Genomic DNA, 23,770 nt, shown 5'->3' with positions numbered 1-23,770 from the left:
CGCCCGGCCCCGCGCTGGGCGGCACCACGTCAGGGTTCTCCGTCTCCCCCTCCTCCGGCAGACGGGGCGGCCGCAGCGCGAAGCCCCGGGCGCGGCGGGGCTCAGGGCCTTGCGGGGAGGCGGCGCGGAGGCGCGGGCCCAGCGCCGCCGCCAGCCCGCCGCGCTCCGGGCTCCCCGCCAGGCCCAGCTGCCTCCGGAGGGACGAAGCCCGAGCGCAAGCGGCGCGGCGGCAGCCGGAGGGCCTCGCCCGGCCTCCCCGCAGGGACGCGCGGCCCCAGCTCCGCGCCTGGACTCCTTCCCGCCGCCGCCTCCTCCCCACCTTCCCTCCTTCCTTACCGCGGCTGGCGGGGCCGGGCCGGGCCGGGCCCGCTGCGGCCGGGGAGCGCTGCGGCCTGCGGCGGCTGCCCCCTCTTGCTGCCCCCCCTTCCTTCCCCGCGGCGCCGCTCGCCCTCGGGGTGGCTCCGCGCTGCCACCCGCGCCCGCCAGCGCTGCGCCTCGGGCATCGCCGTCTGTCCTTTACCGAGCACTGCTAGAGAGAGGGGAGTTGATGTTTTACCTCCTTTATTCACCTGGAGGTGACGTTCCAAACTTCTGGCTTCCTGCTGGTACTTCTGTTTTGAGGGACGGGCTCTGCGGCTCCAGGGTTGTGCTTTCAGGGTGGCGAGGTCGATTTGCAACCGAAAAGAGTTTGTGAGTTCTTGTGGCTTTCTCAGGGGCTTGCAATAGCGAAGCTCATCTTTCTCTGTTTGATGAATAGCCTCACAGAGTCACTTTCTTCTCTGTCAGCTATTGAATATTTTGCAGAATACACAGATGTCATAAAGTGTGTGTTAAGCAGATTCTAGCAAAAAGTGAAGTCCAGAGAGTTTTAAGTCATTTGCTTATTCTCTTTAATTCTTAGGCAGGTAAAATCCCGTTTCTTGAGATGTCAGAATGTCACCAGCTAGTTTTAAAATCTACTCCAAACCACCTAATCTTCAGAATGTTAAAGGGAGACACAGCTATTCCTCTTGTCTGACACTGTGGTAAAAAATAAATAGGATCGTGGATTGTATTTTTAAGCTTTACTGTGTAAAATGCACATGCAAACAATAAAACTTCACTGCTGCATGGAGGCCATGAGCTGTACTTCAAATCTTTGGTTGGCCTTGCCGAAGGCTGCCCAAGGGATGGTTTCAGCATGTGGGTCTTTGGCTTGTGACTGGGAGCAGGGTACATACTTTTTAGGCATAACTTCAGAAAGTCTGAAATGATAAATTGGACTCCCAAGACAAGGCACAAGCTTAAAAAAAAAGATTCAGATATGTAGATAAAGTATCATGTCTTCTGCTTTTAAGCGTATATAAATGTGAGTTTGGGTCTTTCTCCCTAATGCTAAATTTCTCACGCAAGCAGATGATCCCTGGAGCTGATGCTTTAGGATGATAAAAGTGCCAGTGTGGGCAGTGCTGAAATTGTTGTTTACCTGTGTGTGGCTATGTATTTATCTGTGACATTTTGTTGCTTTTCTCTGATCCTACCCTGTTCCCATGAAGTTTTATTTTAGAATACAACTTACAACTTAAGATGGCAGGGAAATACTATTGTTAGTGGTGGAGTGATTTTTTTCCCTCATTTAATACAGGAAAAATGTTTGACAAACAGACTACTCAAACAATTTCTTACATATAAGCCCCCTAAACTATAGGTGCTCAGGCTTTAAAGCCCTATGGGATTATGTAGTGATGAAAGGCCAGATAGGCAGTTTTGAAATTAACTAATGTGTATGTGTGAATAATCTTTCTTATCAAGGGATCTACAATGTTATAGAAACAACCGTTCCCCCAACTCCCTTTGAGGGAGAAAAGTCCATTTTAAAAAACTTTATGAAGCTGACATCCTAGTGCACAATGGATCATTTATTTTTGCTGACCAGGCTTACTAAACATATAAAGCTTATTCTGAAAATGAGTAGCCAGAATTAAAACCTCCTCTTTGTAGATTTTTAATTACCGTTACGTGTTTGGGGAATAAAGTTAGTTCCCTATAAAAGGAAATGTGCTTCATTTACAAAAAAGAAAACCAATCCAAAGATTAAATCTTGTGCATCAAGCTTGAAAACTAAGAGTGAGCATCTGAGTTGGCACAAATTAATGTGGCCCCACTGATCTCTATGGGAACTGTTCTATGCTAGCTGAGGATCTATCTTTCACCATTTTTGTTGTAAACTGAATCGTAGTTGCAGTAATAAGCATTTCTTGCTTGTTGCCATTAAACATAAGCTTTCCATTTCAAATTACAGTTTTTAAGAAACCGTTTAATAAATAAAATGCTTTTTGAACTGAGTTGTATCTAGAATAATTTTCTAATTGTAAACAAGTGGAACAGTAGGTCTGACCCTAAACTGAGTTCTCCATTGAGCCCTCTTGAAGTGGATGAAAATGCAAATCGTGCCTGAAGTGCAGTCATGTAAAAGAGATGATATGGGAAGAGATGAGTATCAGACAAGAAAGCGTGCAAGAGCTGAAGCACTGAGATGCCATGCTGCAAGGGAAGAACAAATGACCACAGAAAGTTCCAAGATGATTATGAAAGATGAACTAATTAAAACCTGTCTTCCAGCAATTAAATTAAGACGAAGTTGCCACTACAAAATCGTGTAACATTCTGACAGTTACTTAAAGATAGTGGTAATCACTGGACCAGCTTCTGCTCTTTATCACAGTAGTCTTATTTTCATGGGTTTCAATTCTGGACTAGTTCCAGTGGGAGTTTGGAGCAACAGTACTCTTCTGTTAGTCTTCTATTACTATTAGGTAAAACATAAGTTAGAATACCCATGTCAAGGTGTAAAACTATGAGTATGAAATTCCAAGCCAAAGTTGTTCCAGATGCTATGAATCGGTAGCTGGATGAAAACTTGGCATTCGCTACAGTTCTTGAGACACAAAGCTCCCAGGGTCTTACATAAGTTATGCACATCAAGGCTGTAGAATTAGGCCTTGTAATTGTAAAATCTGCCAAAACAGCAGCATGGCAAGTCAGCATAATCTTTTAGTTCTTGGCATCTGGCCTTTACTGATGAGTATTTCAGATCTGAAAAAAATTCTATTGGGAGGAGTTGGAGAAGAGAAACATGAGAGAAGTGTTCATTAACCTTTACCCTCCGTAACAGAATTGGAAAGCATTAGCTTGAAGTCTTGGCTTGGACAACAAGGCGATCATTCACTCAGCTTAATCTACGAAGTAAATACACAAGCTTTTATTTTTAAATTACTTAAATGCTGCAGTTACGGTTAGTTTGAACATTAAATCAAATATTAGAAATATGGGTGGACAAGAAAATTAACTTTCTGTAAATGAAAATCATTCAGTTGCTTGATTGCTATTGGAATTAAAGGCAAACATTAGCAAATCCTGTATTACTGAGGTGAGCAGTAGAAATCAAAAGGCTAAAATGCAGTACAGAAACAAAGCAAAGCAGGCTTCAGTGTGCTATATTCCTCTGAAGCTGCAGAAGATAAGATAACTTAACCCTCATTAAGTTTGCAGACAACAAGTTGGGCAGGAGTGTTGATTGCTGGAGGGTAGGAAGGCCCTACAGAGGGATCTGGACAGGCTGGATCGATGGGCTGAGACTAATTGGATGAGGTTCAACAAGGCTCAGTGCTGGGTCCTGCACCTGGGTCACAGGAACCCCATGCAACGCTACAGGCTGGGGGAGGAGTGGCTGGAGAGCTGCCTGGCAGAAAAGGACCTGGGGGTGTTGGTCGAAAGCTGGCTATGAGCCAGCAGTGTGCCCAGGTGGCCAAGAAGGCCAATAGCATCTTGGCTTGTGGATGAACTAGTGTGGCCAACAGGACTGGGGAAGTGATTGGCCTCCTGTACTCGGCACTGGTGAGGCCGCACCTCGAGTACTGTGTTCAGTTTTGGGCCCCTCACTACAAGAAGGACATCGAGGTGCTGGAGTGTGTCCAAAGAAGAGCAGTGAATCTGGTGAAGGGTCTAGAGCACAAGTCTTGTGAGGAGCAGCTGGGGGAGCTGGGGTTGTTTAGCCTGGAGAAGAGGAGGCTGAGGGGAGACCTTATTGCTCTCTACAACTACCTGAAAGGAGGCTGTAGCGAGGTGGGGGTTGGTTTCTTTTCCCAAGTAGCAACTGATAGGACAAGAGCAAATGGCCTGAAGTTGCGCCAGGGGAGGTTTAGTTTGGATATTAGGAAACATTTCTTCACCGAAAGGGCAGTCAGGCATTGGTACAGGCTGCCCAGGGAAGTGGTTGAGTCCCCATCCCTGGAGGTATTTAAAAGACGGGTAGATGTGGTGCGTAGGGACATGGTTTAGTGGGACTTGGCAGTGCTAGGTTAACGGTTGGACTTGATGATCTTAAAGGTCTTTTCCAACATAAATAATTCTATGATTCTATGATTCTTCCATAAATGAGCAGAGGTAGAGACAGGGCAGAATACAAAGCTTTATTTGGAAGCTAAGAAATGTCCCTCCAAACTTAAAAGGGCCTAAATAACAATCATAAAACTTTTTAACTTGGCTGCAAGGAAGACTTGTCTAGAAGATAGATAAAATACAAACAGTGAAAGGCAGATAAATAAAAATTTTTCGCTTGTTTTAGGCTCCATGACAATCAAAGCAGTTTTTTGTCACAGGTGAACAGAATGGAATGTTTGGTTCATTTCTTTCTTTCTCTCTATTATTAGAGAGTCTGTCACAAATGCATTTTTAATTGTTTTGGTTTTTTTTTCTCTGTCTCTCTGTAATCCTCCACTGATTGTAAAATTCTGTCAATATATAGCGGTTGTGTCTTGGTAGGCATTGTCTTCTGTTCATTTTGTCTTTTCCTTTTGGTCATTGATTTTACTTGCTTGTATTTTGAATTCTAGTGAAGTTAAAATAGCTCATTTTGTTTGAGTAATGTTTCAGATAACATTTCATATTATGTTTCCAGCATAGCGGTATTATTGGTTGATAAAATCTCAGGATTAGGGTTATGTTTGGTAATTTAATGACTCTTAAAAAAATTGTGCAGGGTTGTATCTGGAAGTAACAACAACAACAACAACAACAACATATATGCAGTCCAAGAGAATTTTTGTCAGCTCATTTAAAAATCAGTTTTTTAACGTAAGAAACTTGGTAGTGTTTCTTTCAAGTGGATCTTATAAAAGTATTTGGCACCTTGCTTTTCATTCTTAAATTCATTGGTATATCTGTTGATGGATGTTAGCATGCTACTGTATTCTTCCTCTGTAATTTACAGAATTTTACTGCAGGTATTTTTAATAATTTTACTGGAAACCACAGCATCATTTTTGTCAAATGTCAGCTTTCCTATACCTAAAGCCTCTACGTAATTGGAAGTTTGAGATCTAATAGTTCTGCTGAGCTGAAAGTGGGAGTAATACTGTTATCAAAAGGAAACCATTCCTGTTTTCCTGGTATGGCTCTGTTCTAATTCAGAGAGGACCAAGACAAAAAATACTTGTACTTTAATATGTTTTTGTACAGCAAAGTTACTGTACAGCAAAGGTGCTGTAATGTCCCCACTGTGGTACATGGGTAAACCAGCAGAGGAAAAACTCCTCTCAGTGACATGATTCAACATTGTCACTTGCTGGATCTCTGCGTGTTGATGCGGCTGGACAGACGTCCCTGTGCTGAGTGGGGCAGGGGCCTCCCGAGAGAGAGAGGTGGCAGGAGCACGGCTGTGAGCAGAGCAGTACATGGGGAGGGCCAAGTCAGCAGAGTCTCTAGAGCGGAAACTCCAGGAGTAAAATAAGTTGTAGTGAGAATACAGTATAAACTTTACATCTGTTTACCAAGAATGCAATTGGATTGAAAAGACACATTCACTTCTATACTGAGAGGTGACAGTAACTTACTTCTTTGTCTTCTTAGCCCAAGCAGAACCTTTCTAACTTTACACTAGTATACGTGAGAGGAACAGCAAAGCTTTGGGCGTTAAGGTTCTGTTTAAAGTGCAAGGAAGAGTCCTGTAATGATTGGAATAATTTTAATTAAATTATTTTTAGTGAAAATATAGCACTAGTCAAAATTGAAATGTATCATGATGGCATACTTGTTCTGATAAAGTTTTGGCTGTATAGTACTTGCTGATCTCTTGCACAGATAGGGCAGAGAGAAAAGTAAACAAGTCTAATACTGAAAAGCATGTGGGTTTTCATAAAATTGGATATCTGACACAATTCCGTTCTACAAAGATACTGAGAGGATTTTGTGTTCTTTCAATGCAGAACAAAGACTAATTTCAAAACCTTGAAGGTTTGTTGTGAAACAGAGTTGTCATCTTTTGGGGAGCTCTGTAATTTTTAGAATAGCTTCTCCATAAGACGGAGTTGTGTAACATAGAAAAATGGGTATAGTATGTGGATTTCATTATTGCTTATCTGAGAGGAATTGCTGTGAAGGCTCATCATTTCCCCACTCTAAGTAATGGAGGTAATCCAGGCTTCAATTCCTGCTGCCATAGCCACACAGATTTGCTGAAATGCTCAAGTTTGTTGCTATTTTCTGAGAGCAAACTATAGTTACAGAGTTTTTTCCCCACATGACCTCCTTTTCTTCTCCTCTCCTACTGGTGTCAGGAGGAAATTGAGGGAGTTTTTGCCTGCTCATAACCAGTCTTACAGTTAGTACACTGGGATTGTTGTGGACAAACGAAGTGGTCAGTAGTGTGGTTTTTGTGTTTTCAGGAGGCATTGCAGTGTCACCCTTCCCACGAGGGAATTCCCTCTGTGCATATGTAGTGACGGTACTCATGCTCTTAGAAAGCCATCCAATTTCAGCAGGCAGTGGAAAGTGTTACTCAGGCGATGGTCAGCTGCATCCCCTTACTATCAGTCGGATGCCTGCCTTTCCTGTGTAGCTGATATTGCCATCCTCCTCAAGGACTATTGATGCACAACATGGTTTTAATTAAAAAAAAAATCAAATTTTTCTTCATATTTTTACACTTTTTGAAAACATGCAATATTGTACTTCAAAGCATAAAAACTAAATGTGATGTAAATATCACATTTTACCTACTTTTTAATATAGTTTTCTGTCTTGGTTTCTGTTATCTTTGTCAGCTAGGGGATTTCTCTCTCTCTCAGCCCTCACCAGTCTAGTTTTTAATGACTTGGCTAGAAGATTATTTAATCTGTTTTATATAAACTTTAAAATGATATGATGAGGCATAAGTATAATGCTCAAAATCTTGATTTCAGTATAATTTAATATAAAGAATCTTTTACAAAGCAATATTGTGCAGCGCAAAGCATCAAGGCTTTCATCCATCTTTATTGTTTCTCATTTAGGCCCAGATCCACACTTACATGCCAGATGGCAACTGCAGAGGAGTTTCAAGTTATAGCTGCAATAGATGAGAAGATAAGTGCCTCTTGAGAAAGGGAGAGCCAGATTGCATATTCCTTTCAATTGCACCTGATGACTTATTGCTAGTCACTAATTGGCTTGTCCATACACAGGCAATTCAGAATCTGACGGCAGTGCCTAACTTTTATCGGTAGCTCTGTTCTTCCTGCAGAGATCACTGGTGAAATAAACCCTTGCAGAGAAGAATATTTTATATGAAGCTCTGTGAAAAGCAGACCTAAGGGTTTTTTTTTTTTCTTTTCATTACTGCTGTGTCAAGATTTTTTCTTTCAGGAGAGCCATAAAATCTTGCGTAACTGTCATTGTTCGTTATTATTGCAAAACAGAGTAGCTGACTATGATGTGCTAACTTTCAATTGACAATATATGCATATTAAAAAAGAGACAGCAAACTGCGATAAGTAGGGCTTGGTCTATTTTTCATTAAAGATATGAATGTTTTAATAGTGATCATCCTTTGCCACATATTTTTGAGTGCATTTTCATTTTAGTCCTGGGTGGGGAATTTGACAACTTATTTAGACTGCATATAGAGAACCAAGAGAGCCAACTATGGAGAGGGTAAAATAACTCAGAAAGAGAAACTGCTGGTTTATTTTCACTACTTAGAAGCCATCGGCAGCTGAAATGTCTCTAGAGCTTTAGAACAGTGTTGTTGCTTCCCATTGTTGTTGATGAAAGACAAAATCTGTGTGTAATGGTACAGCGCATAGCCAACCTTGTAATAAGCCCTTTAAAAGGTGAAGTGTCCACTTAGAAAACAGCATCCCTCATGCAATGAAATGTCAGTAATTTTCCAGCTAATGCAGAACCTGCATTATCTCCCAAAGTCTTCAGTTGAAGTCATTTTCCCTTTTATCATTTTCCCTACATACATTTTCCTAAACGCAATCACAACTTAACAGAGTTATATACAAACATGGAAAAAAAGCTTTCTGTCTTCTAAATGAATATTATTAGTTGTCCTGGAGAAAAATCAAGGAAAAACAGGCTATGTAATTAAGATCTTAATGTTCAGTATCTTTGTTGCCCATGTGTCTGTAATCACAGTCCCAACAAAAACAGAACTATAGGGTGAAAGTGCAACATATCAGGGCTGTAATGCAATATAAATAGGTAAAGAGAGTCTCTTGTTAAATAAATGTGAAGTAAAATAAATCACTGGGAATCAATGGTACTTGTCAAAGGTATTCTCAACAAAGGTGTGAAAGAGTAAAAATATTCTTAAGTACAACAGGACCACATTAAACATTAGAAAAATCTCTGAGGAGATTCCCAATGCTTTAACTGGACTGTGAATTGAGTCAACATCTTGTAACTTATTGTTTGCCTCAGACAATTGCTAAATTGACTTTTCCTGTTGAGGGCTCCACCAGTAACAGGTGAGACACAATCACAGACAAGCATTCAATCAAGAATGAAACTGTTTAACACTTGGAGAGCTGCATAGTCAAACCAGAAGTCCTCAGAGAAATGAAATTTAGGCATTGCAAATGTGTTAGAAGTCAATGAATGTAGATTCAAAACAATCCTGGGTCAGGTCTTTTCAGTGGCTGAATGGCTGGGCCCAAAGAGTGGTGGTGAATGGAGTTAAATCCAGTTGGTAGCTGGTCACAAGTGGTGTTCCCCAGGGCTCAGTATTGGGGCCAGTTCTGTTTAATATCTTTATCAGTGATCTGGATGAGGGGATTGAGTGCACCCTCAGTAAGTTTGCAGATAACACCAAGTTGGGTGGAAGTGTTGATCTGCTGGAGGGTAGGAAGGCCCTACAGAGGGATCTGGACAGGCTGGATCGATGGGCCAAGACCAATTGGATGAGGTTCAACAAGGCTCATTGCTGGGTCCTGCACTTGGGTCACAAGAACCCCATGCAATGCTACAGGCTTGGGGAAGAGTGGCTGGAGAGCTGCCTGGTGGAAAAGGACCTGGGGGTGTTGGTTGACAACCAGCTGAATATGAGCCAGCAGTGTGCTCAGGTGGCCAAGGCAGCCAATAGCATCATGGGTTTTTTATTGTCTACATGGGATCCAGATCTAAAAGATAATGGGTTACTTGTAGTGGCCCCACTGCTACAGCTGAGCCAATAGTTGCAGCTGACAAGACTTTAAATCCTTTCCATATATGTGAAGGAATTACCTTGCTCATCAGCAGCCACAGGTGGGTGACAAATAGCACTTATTTAATAGAATGCAGCAGCTCTGTTTTGTTGGTTTGATAGCAGCTGTGAAAGGTTATTTATCCAGCTGAACACACAGGGTATCTGTAGGTAGCCATAAAATAGAATTTAACAAATGTATCAGGTTGGGTATACCTTGAACTTCCAAGCATGAGTTATTGTTGTGATTGTATGCCCCTTTGAATGGGGCTTTTGAAACAGCGTGCTTGCATAGGAACTTTGAAGAGTAATTATCATAGTTGTTTCTATCACAGCTTTAGCAAACTTGTGGTCCAGTTTAATGAAATCCCTCTCAAGATATGGCTGCATGTAGATGGATACAAATGTTGGCAGTACCCTTAGTCATCTTGCAAATTAAGGGGTATTCTGTAGTCTAAAGCATTCCTTAAACCCTCTGAGGGAAAATAAATAAGTGCAAAGTAAGGGAAGAAAGTCTGTTATGGTTTGAAGCGAGCACATTAAGAAGTTAAAAACAAGGAATTGGGATGGATGGCTGGGAAGACAGCAAGAATTAAGGTAAGCTTGACAAGAGATGTTTGAAATGGAGTATACTCTGCAGTTATCTGAGAATAAACACTTGGTGATAATAATGATAAAGTAATAGCACATTCTGTAACTGTAATCTCTTAAAATGCTAAATTGAATATTATTAGTTGTTTAGCATATATTATAACATGATTTATGTCAGCCTGTATATGTTATAAGGTAGTGTAACAGATCAAATTATTAGATAGAAGCAAGCTTTCACCAGACTTGACTGATGGAATTAAAAGTATGAAGGGTTCACTAATTACTAGTTAATCTTTCTCCACCCCAGTGACCAGAAGCAACCCAAGGAAAAAGTGAAGACGAGCAAATTTGGAATAAGTAAGTCAAATCACTAAGACTTCCTGTAGTCCCTAATCATTCATAGGATATCACTCACCTATTGCTGTTTGGGGGAAGGGGCTAATAAATTTAACATTTTTGATTTTACAAATCACAATAAAAGTACCTGAAACCTTACTTCAGGGCATTGCTGTGGTACTTCTGAAGCATTAGGCATTGCTTATAGTTGAAGGAAATTCAAAGGCACCCTTGGGCCAATAGTGCAGTTATGGCAAAGTGACATGAATAGTTTTTATGTGAATTTATTGCTCTTAAAGGTGCTGGCTTGACTGACATACTACAGACCAACTTCACCTTTAGACATACAGCTTACAAAGTTGAAAAAGTAGCTTGGTTACTGGATAGCTAAACAATAATTTTTCCCAATGGAGAAAAAAATCCCTGCTCTTTCTCCTTGAAATTAAATGTCGTTTGTTGAAAATTTTAGAGATTGTTTTCTTCAGTCTATTTTTCGTTCTCAGCTAATGCTGACGGAATTCAGTGGGGTTATGTGACCTAAATCAGTAAGTTTGTGCTCAAAACTACCAAGGCTGATTGATCTTGGCTAGGATTATTTGGAGAGAACAGAGGTGATGGAGATGCTTATTTTTTGGTGAGATGGAACATCCTATATTTGTGAATAAGCATTTTGTTACAACCTTTTTTTTTTTCTTTTCTGAGTTGGCAATGGTGGGGTACCAGGTCTGCATGGAACAGTGGAGACTTTCTTATGCTTGTTTTTCTGCCACAGAGATATTCATATGTATGAGTAATAGCAATTTTTCCTGTGGCTTTTTTTTAACTTGATGTTTTAGATACTCTAACCACTGTTTTTATTTGTTAATATGCCATGTCACGCACATCTCTGCAAATAAAGCAATGAGTAATTCCATTTTTGAGGTTAGGTCTGTTACAGGAGGTGCTGCTTTCCAGATAAAGGTTCAAGGTGATTTTCAATGAATCACTACTCTAATAAATCATTTTGTATATATACTAGCATATACAAGTTAGGATATTAATTTCCAAGCAGTGCCTGTCATGAACATGTAGTTTAAAAAACCTGAGATGAATAAAGCATATGGCCTTTACATTTCACGACCATATCTGTAATTCACTGTACATTCATGCTGATACGCAGACAAAGGTGAATTAGTTCCAGACAAAAATGCATTAATGCTCTATTGAATAGTCAATTATTAAACACATAATGGAATCTGTGGTTATCAAGACATGCTCAGAATGTGCATAGGATGCATAATTTGCACCAGAATGGAACAGAATCAGTCTATTTCTAAAAAATCCAGGCAAAATTATATTAACATGGGATTAAAATGAGTTACTGCTTCTGCTATACAATGAATGGGCTTACTTTACTTCATTTACCCTCCAAAGGAGCTAATTTCAGAGTCTTATTATATGTACAAACCTAGAAAAATAGCAGTAAACAACATTATTTTCATTGCCCTCAAGAAATAATCTATCCAATTTTCAAAGTTCCATTTTGTGGAGAAATAATGTTTTTGAGAACCACGCATGAAGGTAAATGTTACATCGTAAATGTCCTGGCATCTGTTCTTGTAGCAATTTGGTGGAATAAAATGAAGAAAAAAGTGAATAAGTTATTGCTGAATGATGAGAAAAATATCTCATGAATGTCACCTGCATGAAGTTTTAAATATTGTTCATTCCCCTGAATCTACAGATTTTATTTGGGGGAAAAAAAATCGTTTAACAATTGACTGGAAAAGCATTGTCAACAAACTATAAACATTATTCAGGCTGTGGCTGTTTATTATTTTACTGCAATTATATACCATGATTAATGCATTGGATCATTGGTCTAGTGGATATTTTTGATTAACATTTGGCAAGCTGCAGGTTTATTGCAGTATGTCTAAAGGCACCATTTAAATCACCAAAGAGGTGTGTCGGACTGGCTGTATCACTTCAAGTGAGTTTTAGAACTTCACTCTCAGTTGCATTAAATGTAATCATGGGTATAGTTAATTGAAATATTACTATATGTATTTTCATGGTTTATAAAAAAAAAAATGTTTCCTGATCTGTGACTTTCAAAAATACTTTTTACTAACATTTTTTGCAGCATAAGTAATTATAGTTATTTGCATGCTCCAATAAATATTGCAAAATGTCTCCTTAGCAAGATTCAACAGGTCGCCCTTAGTTTATGTTCTTAAAACCCCTGGACAGTATGTGAGACCATATTCAGTTATTACTGACATTTTGTGTATATTAAACAGGCAATAATTGTGATGGAGAACTTTATACGTATAAATTGGTATATCCAACAAAAAGAAAAAAGCAGAAATTGCATAACTTTGTAAGATATTGCAAGAATTTCATGGCTAATGAGATTACAAGTGCGAGTTAATTTATCTGTATGAAAGTAGAGGAATTTAGAAGCAGAAGTTCAGAAGTGGAGACTGTCCATACGTTGCTTTCTGATTTACCTTTTCTTCTAGAAATTTCTGCTAGAATCCTAATGTGAAAATTAGTTCTTCATTCTGCAATCTGTAATTCACTAGGGTATCCTCGTAAACATGCCGACCCTCACTGCGTGATTGTTGTTTTGTGAAAGACGCTTAAGACCAGCATGATTTATATGGTTATGTGTAAAAAATTCTTAGCTGAGTTACTTGATATGTAAGAACACAAGAGAAGTTTGAAAAAGAAGTGGGATAACATTTCTCCATTTCTGCATAAGGTGTTTAAATGCATCTCCAAGTGGATAATGCAGGTGGGAGCTTTAACTGCAGTAAAACACAGAGAGAACATGCCATGATTGTGTACAAGTTGGTGTATCATCTTTCTCTTCATGATATGAAATACTTAAGTTATGCTTAGCTGTTTAAAACAGCTATCTGAAATAGCATGATATCTTGCGATAACTTCTTGAAGTTAACTCAAATGAAGTAGACTTTAACAAAAGATTTTAACAAAAATTTAGCAAATGAGTATAGCTAAAATTACCAGTCCAAATCCTCAACATATAACACACCATTAAATCCTAACCCTCAATGCATCAATGTTCTAGCAAAGCTCTGAGAAGAAATATCTTTATCGCTAACCATTCGTTCCGCTGGGGATTCTGTAACTGAGGCCTCCAAGCAGGAACCCGCCATTAATAGTAATGAACTTCAAGCACCTGTAGTCAAGGCATTTGCTATAGCTGTCAGTCAACTAGGCTTTCACTGATGAGCTCATTTATCCTTCTGCTCCAGTCATTGATCAAACAACTTCTGATGCCATTTTTTTGAGTACCTTGTTGGTACCACAGCAGATGTAATTGCTTGCTATTACGATTCATGCTGTTACTTCTGTTGACCTTTCAGTATTGTTTTGTTCTTCCCAGAGAAGAGGATATTTTGTTAGCTATGGGACCTTTATGATTAATGATGTGATCAGAGTATGGTGAGAACTGTCTGGAATATGAAAGGATCTTGGTATGAAGGAGGAGCTCCTTTATGTCAATGAGGTTTTTTGCTCAGATTTTTGTAGCTGCAGGTGTAAACCTCAGAATAAGTCCTCATCTGCCTAGCTGTACTTCAGGCAATGATTGTCTCTTATGTTAAAAGCCATTCAGGAGGGCGATATTGCTCCAAAAGCTTTCCCACGGGTATTCTATAATGTCCTCTGAAAGAAAAGGTACAGTTCCACTCACAAATTCATTAAGTCCTGGAGGAAGTCCTGAGATAGCTCAGATGTTTGGGAACAGCGTGTCCTCGTGTTGGCCCTAGCTTTGGTCCCTCTGGAGGGGAGAGGAAGATGTGACCAGTTACTACTTCCACTTTAGCATGAAATCTGCATGGTTTTTTATTACCTATTTGAGTCTTGGGGAAGGTGGTTATCTGAGTTCTGCCCCTGAATGAAATGTTGTTTCCAGGAGACCAAGAGAGTCTGAAAAGATATTTCAGTATCCTCTGTTTAAACAGTGCGATACTCCAACGTAGTGGCTCCAGTGACTAAGGACTACTGTTCCTCCTTAGCTCAAGTCTCATTTTGCTTGCAACTTGCTCAAGTCTTTCCACGTAGCTTTAGGTTTTTGCCTATCTGCGTTACCTGTATTGTTCTTTCAGGTTCACTTCCCTCGTCCTCTACTGAGCAATTTTATTGTTTTGTCTGATGACTGCTTATGCTAATCTAGAAAATGTTTATAATAAGAAAAGTCCTCCAAACATGCAATCATAATGACGTGGGTTTTTTAATGCAGCAAGACAGACAGAAAAATCAGGATTTGCATACTTTGTCAAAATTATAAGCTAAGGCTTGTGTAAACTAGTAGCTGTTGTAGGAGCAGAAGGAAATTCATCTTGTTTGAAAGATATTTCCTCAGTGCTGCTTAGATCAGAAAAGGAGAGAAGAGGAAAAGAAACAACAATTCTGCTGAAAATATTCATAATATACAGAGCAGACTAGTTAGCTTGCCTCTTTCTCCCCCTTAGACATCTGTAATACAAATAAACAAACAAAAAACAAACCAGCAATTCATTTGTCCCAGCATCCCCTGAGCTTTTGCAGGCTGCAGTATCTTTACCTTAGCAGAGCTTCAATCCTGTTGTTGGTTCGAGGTGACTAACCCTTTTACATGAGGGCCAATCTGCCTCTCTGGATCTTGGTGCCTGCATGGTCAAAGATTGCATAATTGCATAATGTAGAGTGGTGAAACATTACTGTAGTGTCATTTCTTCATGCTGCTTATGTTACAGAGAGAGAAGAAAAGAATATGCTAAACCAGCTCTTCATCTCTTTCTTCTGTCCTATCCAGACTTTTCTGCAAATGTTTTTGAGACTCATGAGTATAACAAATAGATTTTGATTTTTGTTAAGCTATGGTAAGTCTGCACCCTTCATGTACTGCTGGAATTTGGTATTTCATTCCTTCCTGCTTTCAGTTTCTCTGTGTTCCTCCTGGTAGTAGTATTTGTTGGGAGCAGAGTATGATGCCAGCACAGAGCCCTTGGAGTTGCGTAAGTGAACAACTTCAGTGCCAGCTGCAGGACTATTAGTCTTTTGGAATCTAATACTGAAAACCCCAGTGGAAACGATGACAGATTTCTTTGTAAGATAAAAGTTATGAACCTTCAAGGTAAAGCATGGCATTGAATAAAGTACTAGTTAAAAATAAAATTGCAATTATTCATGAGGAGCAGTGTCTCTTTGGAGGAAATATTACTTGCATATGCAAAAACGTTAGAACACTTGTGTCTCTAACCTCTAATTTTTGTTTATGTATACAATACAGATGGTCAAACAACTACAGAAAGGGCTGGCCTCTTTCAGAAAGGAAAGAAAATCAGAGAGTAAAACAGCAGTAAAGAGGAGGGAAAAGAAACCCCAAAACTTTAATGTATGTCAAAACTGAAATGCAGTGAGTGAAGTTCAACAGTGCCATATTTAGAACAACTCAATTTCTTTGCAATTTGCACGAAATGGCACAGCAAGGTGAACAAGATTGAAGAAGAAAAAGTATGCCTGATGTTCTTAGAGTAAATGGACTTTCCTTAAGGGAAGTCTTAAAAAACTCCAACAAAATACCCAGGAAAAAAAAAAAATGAATAGCTAGGGAATATAATACCTGATTTAAATCTTTTTACATCTAAAATAGAACATCTTAAGCCAAGAATGGTACAACCACCTATGGATATGATATTCTTAGAAAGATGTATATTAAGGGAGGGTTAGGTTAAAGGAAACATAATTAACATTTAATTTATTCTCCTCCAGAGTTTCCTGAACCTGTACATGCTGAATTGTGAGCTAGGCAGTAAAGGGCTCCTCTTGTAAAGTTTTCTGCAGTGAGGATGCAGGTGCTCATTATCTCTGAAATTGCTGTATGGAACTGAATTTTCATTTCCTACTAATTTGACTTTCTTTAAACATGAATAATTTGAATCAAAGCAATAGTAGGAAAGGTGGGGGTTTTTTTTGGTGGTTTTTTTTTTTTTTTTTTTTTGCCAAGGCTTGCAATTCAGTGAGGTTAATGACAGTGGTACTACTTTGTTCAGGAAATTAATTTGCCCTTAAGTTAGAATAAGAATTTGTCAAAAGAGATGCTTCAAAAAACCTAGGTAGCTTTTCCTCCTATCAGTCATGGGCACTTGTTACAGAGGAACTGATGATCTTCAAAATGTTTATTAGCTTAACATCCGTATCAGGTAAGGATATACTGTCGACATTTTAGAGAGGAAAAAATGGATACGGATTCTTAAAACTGTTTAGGTAGATAATGCCAAAGTAATCTGTAGCATCTGGATAACTTTTGAAGGCCTGGGTTTGTGTAATTTGGCCAAGGTAAAATAGCAAATTTGTGAAATTATAGAAATCCAAATTTGAGTCTCAGTCTCAGTCTCTCTCTCTCTCTCTCTCTCTCTCTCTCGGGCAATGGACCATCCTTACCCTATGGAATTCCTATGGCTATTGAGTAACAGACTTCTCTGTGTGAAGATGACATTCGGATGCCACCAGTGTCAGTAAGAAATAATTTTTTTCACACTTTCCTCTGAAATATTTATTTAGTAAACAATATAAATATTTTTGAAAAACATAATTAGAATTTCTTAGAGTAGTTGTGAAGACTGACTTTTTTTTTTAATGCCATCTGTAAAAGAGGCTATGACAGTATGAGATTAGAAGCAAGAAAGCATCTAAGAAAATAGAATGCAACTATTTTAAAACATGGCTGCCCCCATCTTGCCAAAGGAAGTGTTAAAATAGCTTTTGACTAGCAGATACAGAAGCAAAGTATGTAACACCATAAAGAATAACCGAGTCATGTCATTCCTTTTAGCAGTAATAACAGGCAATGAAATCTTGGTCTGTGTCATTCAGTATTCATCCCTATGCTGTACAGCGTGCAACACCTAAAATTAATACCAAAAAAGGAGATAAGCTATGAAAAGTTAAAGCAACCGATATCGGAATTAGTAGGAAATTGTACCAAATGCTTGTAGGATGAAGTTTATTGGTAGCTACTTTCTATACATGTACCCTTCTGCAGCTTTATATACTGCCTACCAGACTGAATTGTCTGAAAAATGTAATTTGGTTCATGTATCTGCAAGTGAGAATGAAAGAAAACCCACTGTAAAAATCAGAATATTATGAATGCCTCCTTGTAGAGTCTGTAATGGAGTATATGTCTAACTTTGTTAAAATTATACGTCAGTAAAATCCTTGTTAGCATTGAAATTGTGTCAGTAGTGCAACTTATACGTAAGGTCCAGTGAGTGATCATTTGCTCCTCGGATACACTTACTGGATTAGCATGGAAAGTACTGTATAGTTTGATTTTGATACATTTAGAATTCTCTTTAGCAATATTTTAAATGAAACATTGGCACCACTAATAAGAAATCCATACAATTGTTACAAAAAGCCCATAACTAAAGAAAATGTGAAGTGGGGAAAAGCTAGATTTCACTCACTGGAGAACAGAACAATAATAAGCTGCTTCAGAGAGAGGACTGAATTAATGAGAAACGCAGCTCTGAAAAAATGCATTTACTTTGTAAGGAGGTGATTCTTGTATATGGCATTGAGCCTTCAGTTCAACACGAAATAGAAAAGCACACAGCTATCCTTCCTGTTGTGGGTTGCTGTGTTAGCTTCTGTGGGGCTTTGCCCATTATGGATGCACTTTGGTACTCCAAAATGAAGTCCCATATGGGACATCTATGTGCTGTTCCCTGATCCAATTCTAGTGTTTGCATGTGGCAGTATGTGATATTAAAAGTTAGGCAAAACTACTATTGCCCAAGTGAAAAGGACAAACATAATGATCCCATTTTTTTTGGTCATAGATTTGCATTTCACGTAGGTACTTGTGCAGTTCAGTGTAAGTGCCAGAGCTGGTCTTACTGTATATGCAATGGTAACGGTATGGAAAAGGGTGGTGAAGTGAGAGGACATGTTTAATCTGCCCTGAAAATAGAGAAAGCCCCGAAGTACCACCAAGCTTACAGATACTGTGTTTTTTATTTGATGTATGGTCTTTCGCCATTTCTCCCCAAGTCTGCAAATGCCAGCAGTTTTCTTGCACAACAGATACAAATGTACTTCAGTCCATATCATAAATTTCAACAGGCAAATAATATGTTGTACTTCTAATAAATGTGCGTGACCATTCTGCTAACAGCTTCATATACAGTTGACACTGAAAAGTCCCTATTCCTATACCAAAGAGTTGTCATAAGTGGTATGGTCCTGCCGTAAGGGATGTAGGATATATTTGTCTCTTCACTTTTGAGCCGATTAATATAATCATCCTCTCTGAATTTGGAAAGCTGGAATAGGCTCACTTTGTGATTCCCTGCTTTATCCATCCATATTCTCACTGACATTTACAAATACAGGTATCCAAAACAGTTTAATAAGCTGCATCACTAAGGGAAACTGTTTCCACATCTTTCCTGTGCATCCAGTCGCTTTCAATTGGAAATATCCCTTTTTTACCATTTGTGTTTTACTGTTGCATCTTGCTGAATGTTTGGCTGTTAGGAAAATTGTATGAAAACAACTAGCTCAACAAGCTGGGATCAGCTGCTGAATTAAGCAAAATGCACACAGCAGAATTCCCAGCGCTGTACTGGCATTTTGTCTGATCTTAGATTCAGCTGAAGATCTTGTGCTTTAGTCTTAGAGCTTTTGCAAGATATTTCAAAGGCCATCCCTCAGCAATCTGCTGTAACAGCTGTAATAAACACAAATAAGGACCTTTGTAGAACAACTACTATGAGAGATAAAGAGGCGAAGTCTAATTATGCTTAAAGTCTCCTGCAGGATGTCTAAGTCAGAATTTCTTCACAACATCATATTTTCTTCAAGTTATTTCTCACTGAAAACGTTCAAATTATCCTAACTGAGAAATGACCCAAAATATATGGAAGGCTGTCATATGCTGACCTGTGCTTTTTAATAATATATGTGAAATTAAAATACTAGGACTATTTAAAGATATTAGCTTCCTACAAAGATAGATGTAAAAATTACCTATTTTAATTCTAAGAAAATTCCTGTTTGTTTACATTTCTCCATTGTAAATTTTCGAGGCATTATTAGAACCAGTTATTTCTCTACAGTGGAAAGTAATACTGTTTGGTCTGTTCTAATCCATGGGACTAATATTACTGCTCATTGCACATAAGGAGGAAGGACTTTAGTAAAGCCTTTCACACCATTTCCCACAGCATTCTCCTGGAGAAAACTGGCTGCTCATGGCTTGGATGGGCGTATTCTTTGCTAGGTAAAACACTGGCTGGATGACTGGGCCCAAAGAGTGGTGGTGAATGGAGTTAAACCCAGTTGGTAGCTGGTCACAAGTGGTGTTCCCCAGGGCTCAGTTTTGGGGCCAGTCCTGTTTTATATCTTTATCAATGATCTGGACAAGGGGATCAAGTGCACTCTCAGCAAGTTTGCAGACAACAGCAAGTTGGGCAGGAGTGTTGATTGCTGGAGGGTAGGAAGGCCCTACAGAGGGATCTGGACAGGCTGGATCGATGGGCTGAGACTAATTGGATGAGGTTCAACAAGGCTCAGTGCTGGGTCCTGCACCTGGGTCACAGGAACCCCATGCAACGCTACAGGCTGGGGGAGGAGTGGCTGGAGAGCTGCCTGGCAGAAAAGGACCTGGGGGTGTTGGTCGAAAGCTGGCTATGAGCCAGCAGTGTGCCCAGGTGGCCAAGAAGGCCAATAGCATCTTGGCTTGTGGATGAACTAGTGTGGCCAACAGGACTGGGGAAGTGATTGGCCTCCTGTACTCGGCACTGGTGAGGCCGCACCTCGAGTACTGTGTTCAGTTTTGGGCCCCTCACTACAAGAAGGACATCGAGGTGCTGGAGTGTGTCCAAAGAAGAGCAGTGAATCTGGTGAAGGGTCTAGAGCACAAGTCTTGTGAGGAGCAGCTGGGGGAGCTGGGGTTGTTTAGCCTGGAGAAGAGGAGGCTGAGGGGAGACCTTATTGCTCTCTACAACTACCTGAAAGGAGGCTGTAGCGAGGTGGGGGTCGGTCTCTTCTCCCAGGTAGCAAGCAACAGGGTGAGAGGAAATGGCTTCAAGTTGCGCCAGGGGAGGTTTAGTTTGGATATTAGGAAACATTTCTTCACTGAAAGGGCAGTCAGGCATTGGTACAGGCTGCCCAGGGAAGTGGTTGAGTCCCCATCCCTGGAGGTATTTAAAAGACAGGTAGACGTGGTGCCTAGGGACATGGTTTAGTGGGACTTGGCAGTGCTAGGTTAATGGTTGGACTTGATGATCTTAAAGGTCTTTTCCAACATAAATGATTCTGTGATTCTATGCCTTCACACCTGTAAAATATTGTGTCTTCTGCACATAAGAGTTTAAGATTCAGCTTGGCTTTTGGGACCTTTATTAAGATATTTTCCATGCTAATATTTTGAAAACATGTATTTTTCTTGATTTCTCTCAAATATCAGTATGCCTACCTCTGTCTACCTGAGAGTTGTGCTCTGAGACTAAATTCCTTCTGGTACAGAAGAGATAAAGAAGCAGCAAAAAAGACAGTCTCACAAATACGTAATGAGATGGCCTGCAAAAGTGAACAGCCACATTGGAAAATACAAGAAATGTTCCAGCTATACTCCAAAAAATGAAACACAAAGAATGTGGCAAATGTCACACTCGCTGCATGTTGTTTTCAGTTCCATAATACAGTTAAGTTTGTTATCTCAGTGGCACCAGTATGTTTTTGAAGCTTTGATCCTCTTTGATACAGAGGAGCCAGAGTCCTTGCTATTCATTGAGCTAAGCAGGGTTTATGGCTGATTTGCATTGCCACAGCGGCTCAGACCATTGGAACATGTCAGCAAATCTGATCTTTCATGTCTCATGTCAGAATGAATCTGGGATAATCTCACCTGTATGAAATTGTCCTAGTACAACTGAAATCAGGAGGTGTTATTTGTTTGGCTATTGATTAGTTTTCATTGGTATTGGCTGTACAGAGCTATCTGTACAGCTTCTGCCTTTTTAGGGGAATAGTAAATATTAACAATAAGCTGTGTAGTTTAATGTATACATCTTTTACAGATAATAAAATACTGCTAAATCAAAACCTGCAGCATTTAGATTTTAAAAGGTTAAATGAATTTCACTCAAATAGGTTCAGAAGTGAAACTTGCTTCCAAATTAGAGCCTGGGTGCTGTTTACAGCCTCTGAAGCTGCTGCAGCACACCCTGCTGCCTACACTTGCTCTGTGGCCCTGTTCTTGCCTGTCCTTCCATCCCATCTCGTCACTCTCGTGTGCACAGGTCAGGGGCACAGATCACTAGGCCAGCACAGCTGCTGTGTCTTCCCCCCCTTGCTGTGTGGAAGCCCCAGCTTTAATTTGCACTTTGTATCTGCCACCTGTGCTATGCCAGGAAGAATTTTTCTCTCTGAACAGCTGGTGGTAGAGAACAGAGTTCCACTTAATGTGAGATGAGGCACTCGTTTGCTGCTTTTCACTATATTGTGTCAAAATACTTTGAATGAAACAGATCCCTAGGAATAGGATATTTCCTCAGGCCTTCTGGTTAGCTTGGTTAGCTAAGCACTAGAGGAAGAGGGGTGTGCCACAAGCAGACATGCGAGCTGTACAAGGTGTGGCAGGTGGAATGGAAGAACATTTATTTTGCTGTGATGGATGATTGGTGTCTCAGATTCAGATCTGCTTTTAGGTTATGTTAGGAATTATCTTTGCACTCCACGTTTCACCCACATTATGAAATCCTACATTGCTTTCTGTCTTTCCTTTAAATCAATGTGTGTGTGTTTTTTCTCTGACTAGTATGATTTTCTTTAATTATAACATTAAAACTTGATTTTCATATGATGTTATTAATTATTTAATGCTTTTACATAATGATGAGATAAGAAATGTATTACTAGGGAGACTGAAATGCTGAGCTCTAACGGCTACTCGTATAAAAAAGGTAGGGCTGTGTAGGATGATAGAGTACTTGAGAGCTTAAATTGCACAGCCTAAAGAGGCTGAAGTCATCTGCCAGGGTCCTAGTCCCCACCAGATCTGAGGGACAGCAGTGGAGTTGACTATGAAATTCTCATTCCTTAAGGCAGGGAAATGGATCCCTGTTGCTATTCCTACCGGAGCCCAAACACCTACAGAACACAATGGAAATTTCATTTCTTTGAGAACTGGGCCAGAAAAATTCTTCTACTCTGAGACAGTGCAAGAAGTGAAGTTTGACACAGAAAACGTACTCAAGTTAGAAATGGAAATGAAGGTCCTTAGCCATAAAATAGTCTCTGGAGCTATAACAAACCCAGAAATAGATGCCTTTATTTTTATATCACTAAGTAACTCATGCCTCATGTTCCTCTTGATAATTGTCGAGGATTTCTGTAGCTCCTGGTTCCTCTGACAGAAAAATGTTGAAGACCAGATGGGACTGATGGATGCCATCCTCCAAATCACACAGTATAATTCAGCAGTAGGAGCGAAATAGTGATAGCCCATAAATAGGTGGTTTGTGTCAACTGGAAAACAATCATTTCACAATACCTATCTTTGCTGGATAACACTTATAAATTAATCCATTTACACTCTAGTGGCTTTTTTGGGTTTTGGTTTGGTTTTTTTCTGTTTTGTTTTGTTTTGGTTTTTTTTTTAATATGAAAGGGGAGGAAAGTAATATGAAAAGAGACAGGACAGATCACTGAATTTCATTTCATATAACTGCATTTAATAAGGGTGAGTAAGAGAGACTTTGAATCACTGTTTGATTACTGTTGTCGTCTCTATTCCCTGAGTCTGGGATACAGCAGGATGAGTCCTGCCCCAAATCGTGGTGGCTCTAAGGATCCTAAGGGGACTTTCACTGTCCAGCAGTGTGTATTTCAACTTCTCATGGTGGCCTGGCTTGGAATTCTCCCCAAAATGCACAGGATTTAATTATCTTTTCACCACGCTGGCCTTTCCCCTCCCCTCAAGAAAATCCTCACTTGTTTCCCATTTGAAGAAATCTTAAAAAAAAGCACAAATGCAGCGCAGGTAGAAATCCACGACAATAAAAATGTCTATAAGAAGGTCTTCTGCAAACACTGTCTTTTGTGTATTAATTAGAAAAGCAGAGAATTTATTTCATGACTAATTGCTTAAATTTATCTAGTTTCTGATATAAGGGAGTTTCAGAATGAGGAAATTTGGTTTTCATGTGAGGGAATGAATGGAAGAATATCAGAAACGCAGCTTGAAGTTGAGATCAACCAAACCCCTTATTATTGAAGTGTTAAAACTACCTTGTATACACCAGGAGAGGGAGCCCAGCAAGTAGAGCCAAAGTTAACCTGTCTCAACATCAC

The sequence above is a fragment of the Platalea leucorodia genome (genome assembly GCF_965183815.1).
Source record: "Platalea leucorodia genome assembly, chromosome: 8".
Taxonomy (NCBI): Eukaryota; Metazoa; Chordata; class Aves; order Pelecaniformes; family Threskiornithidae; genus Platalea; species Platalea leucorodia.
The sequence above is the reverse complement of the archived record's forward strand: the minus strand, read 5'-3'. Positions refer to the sequence as shown.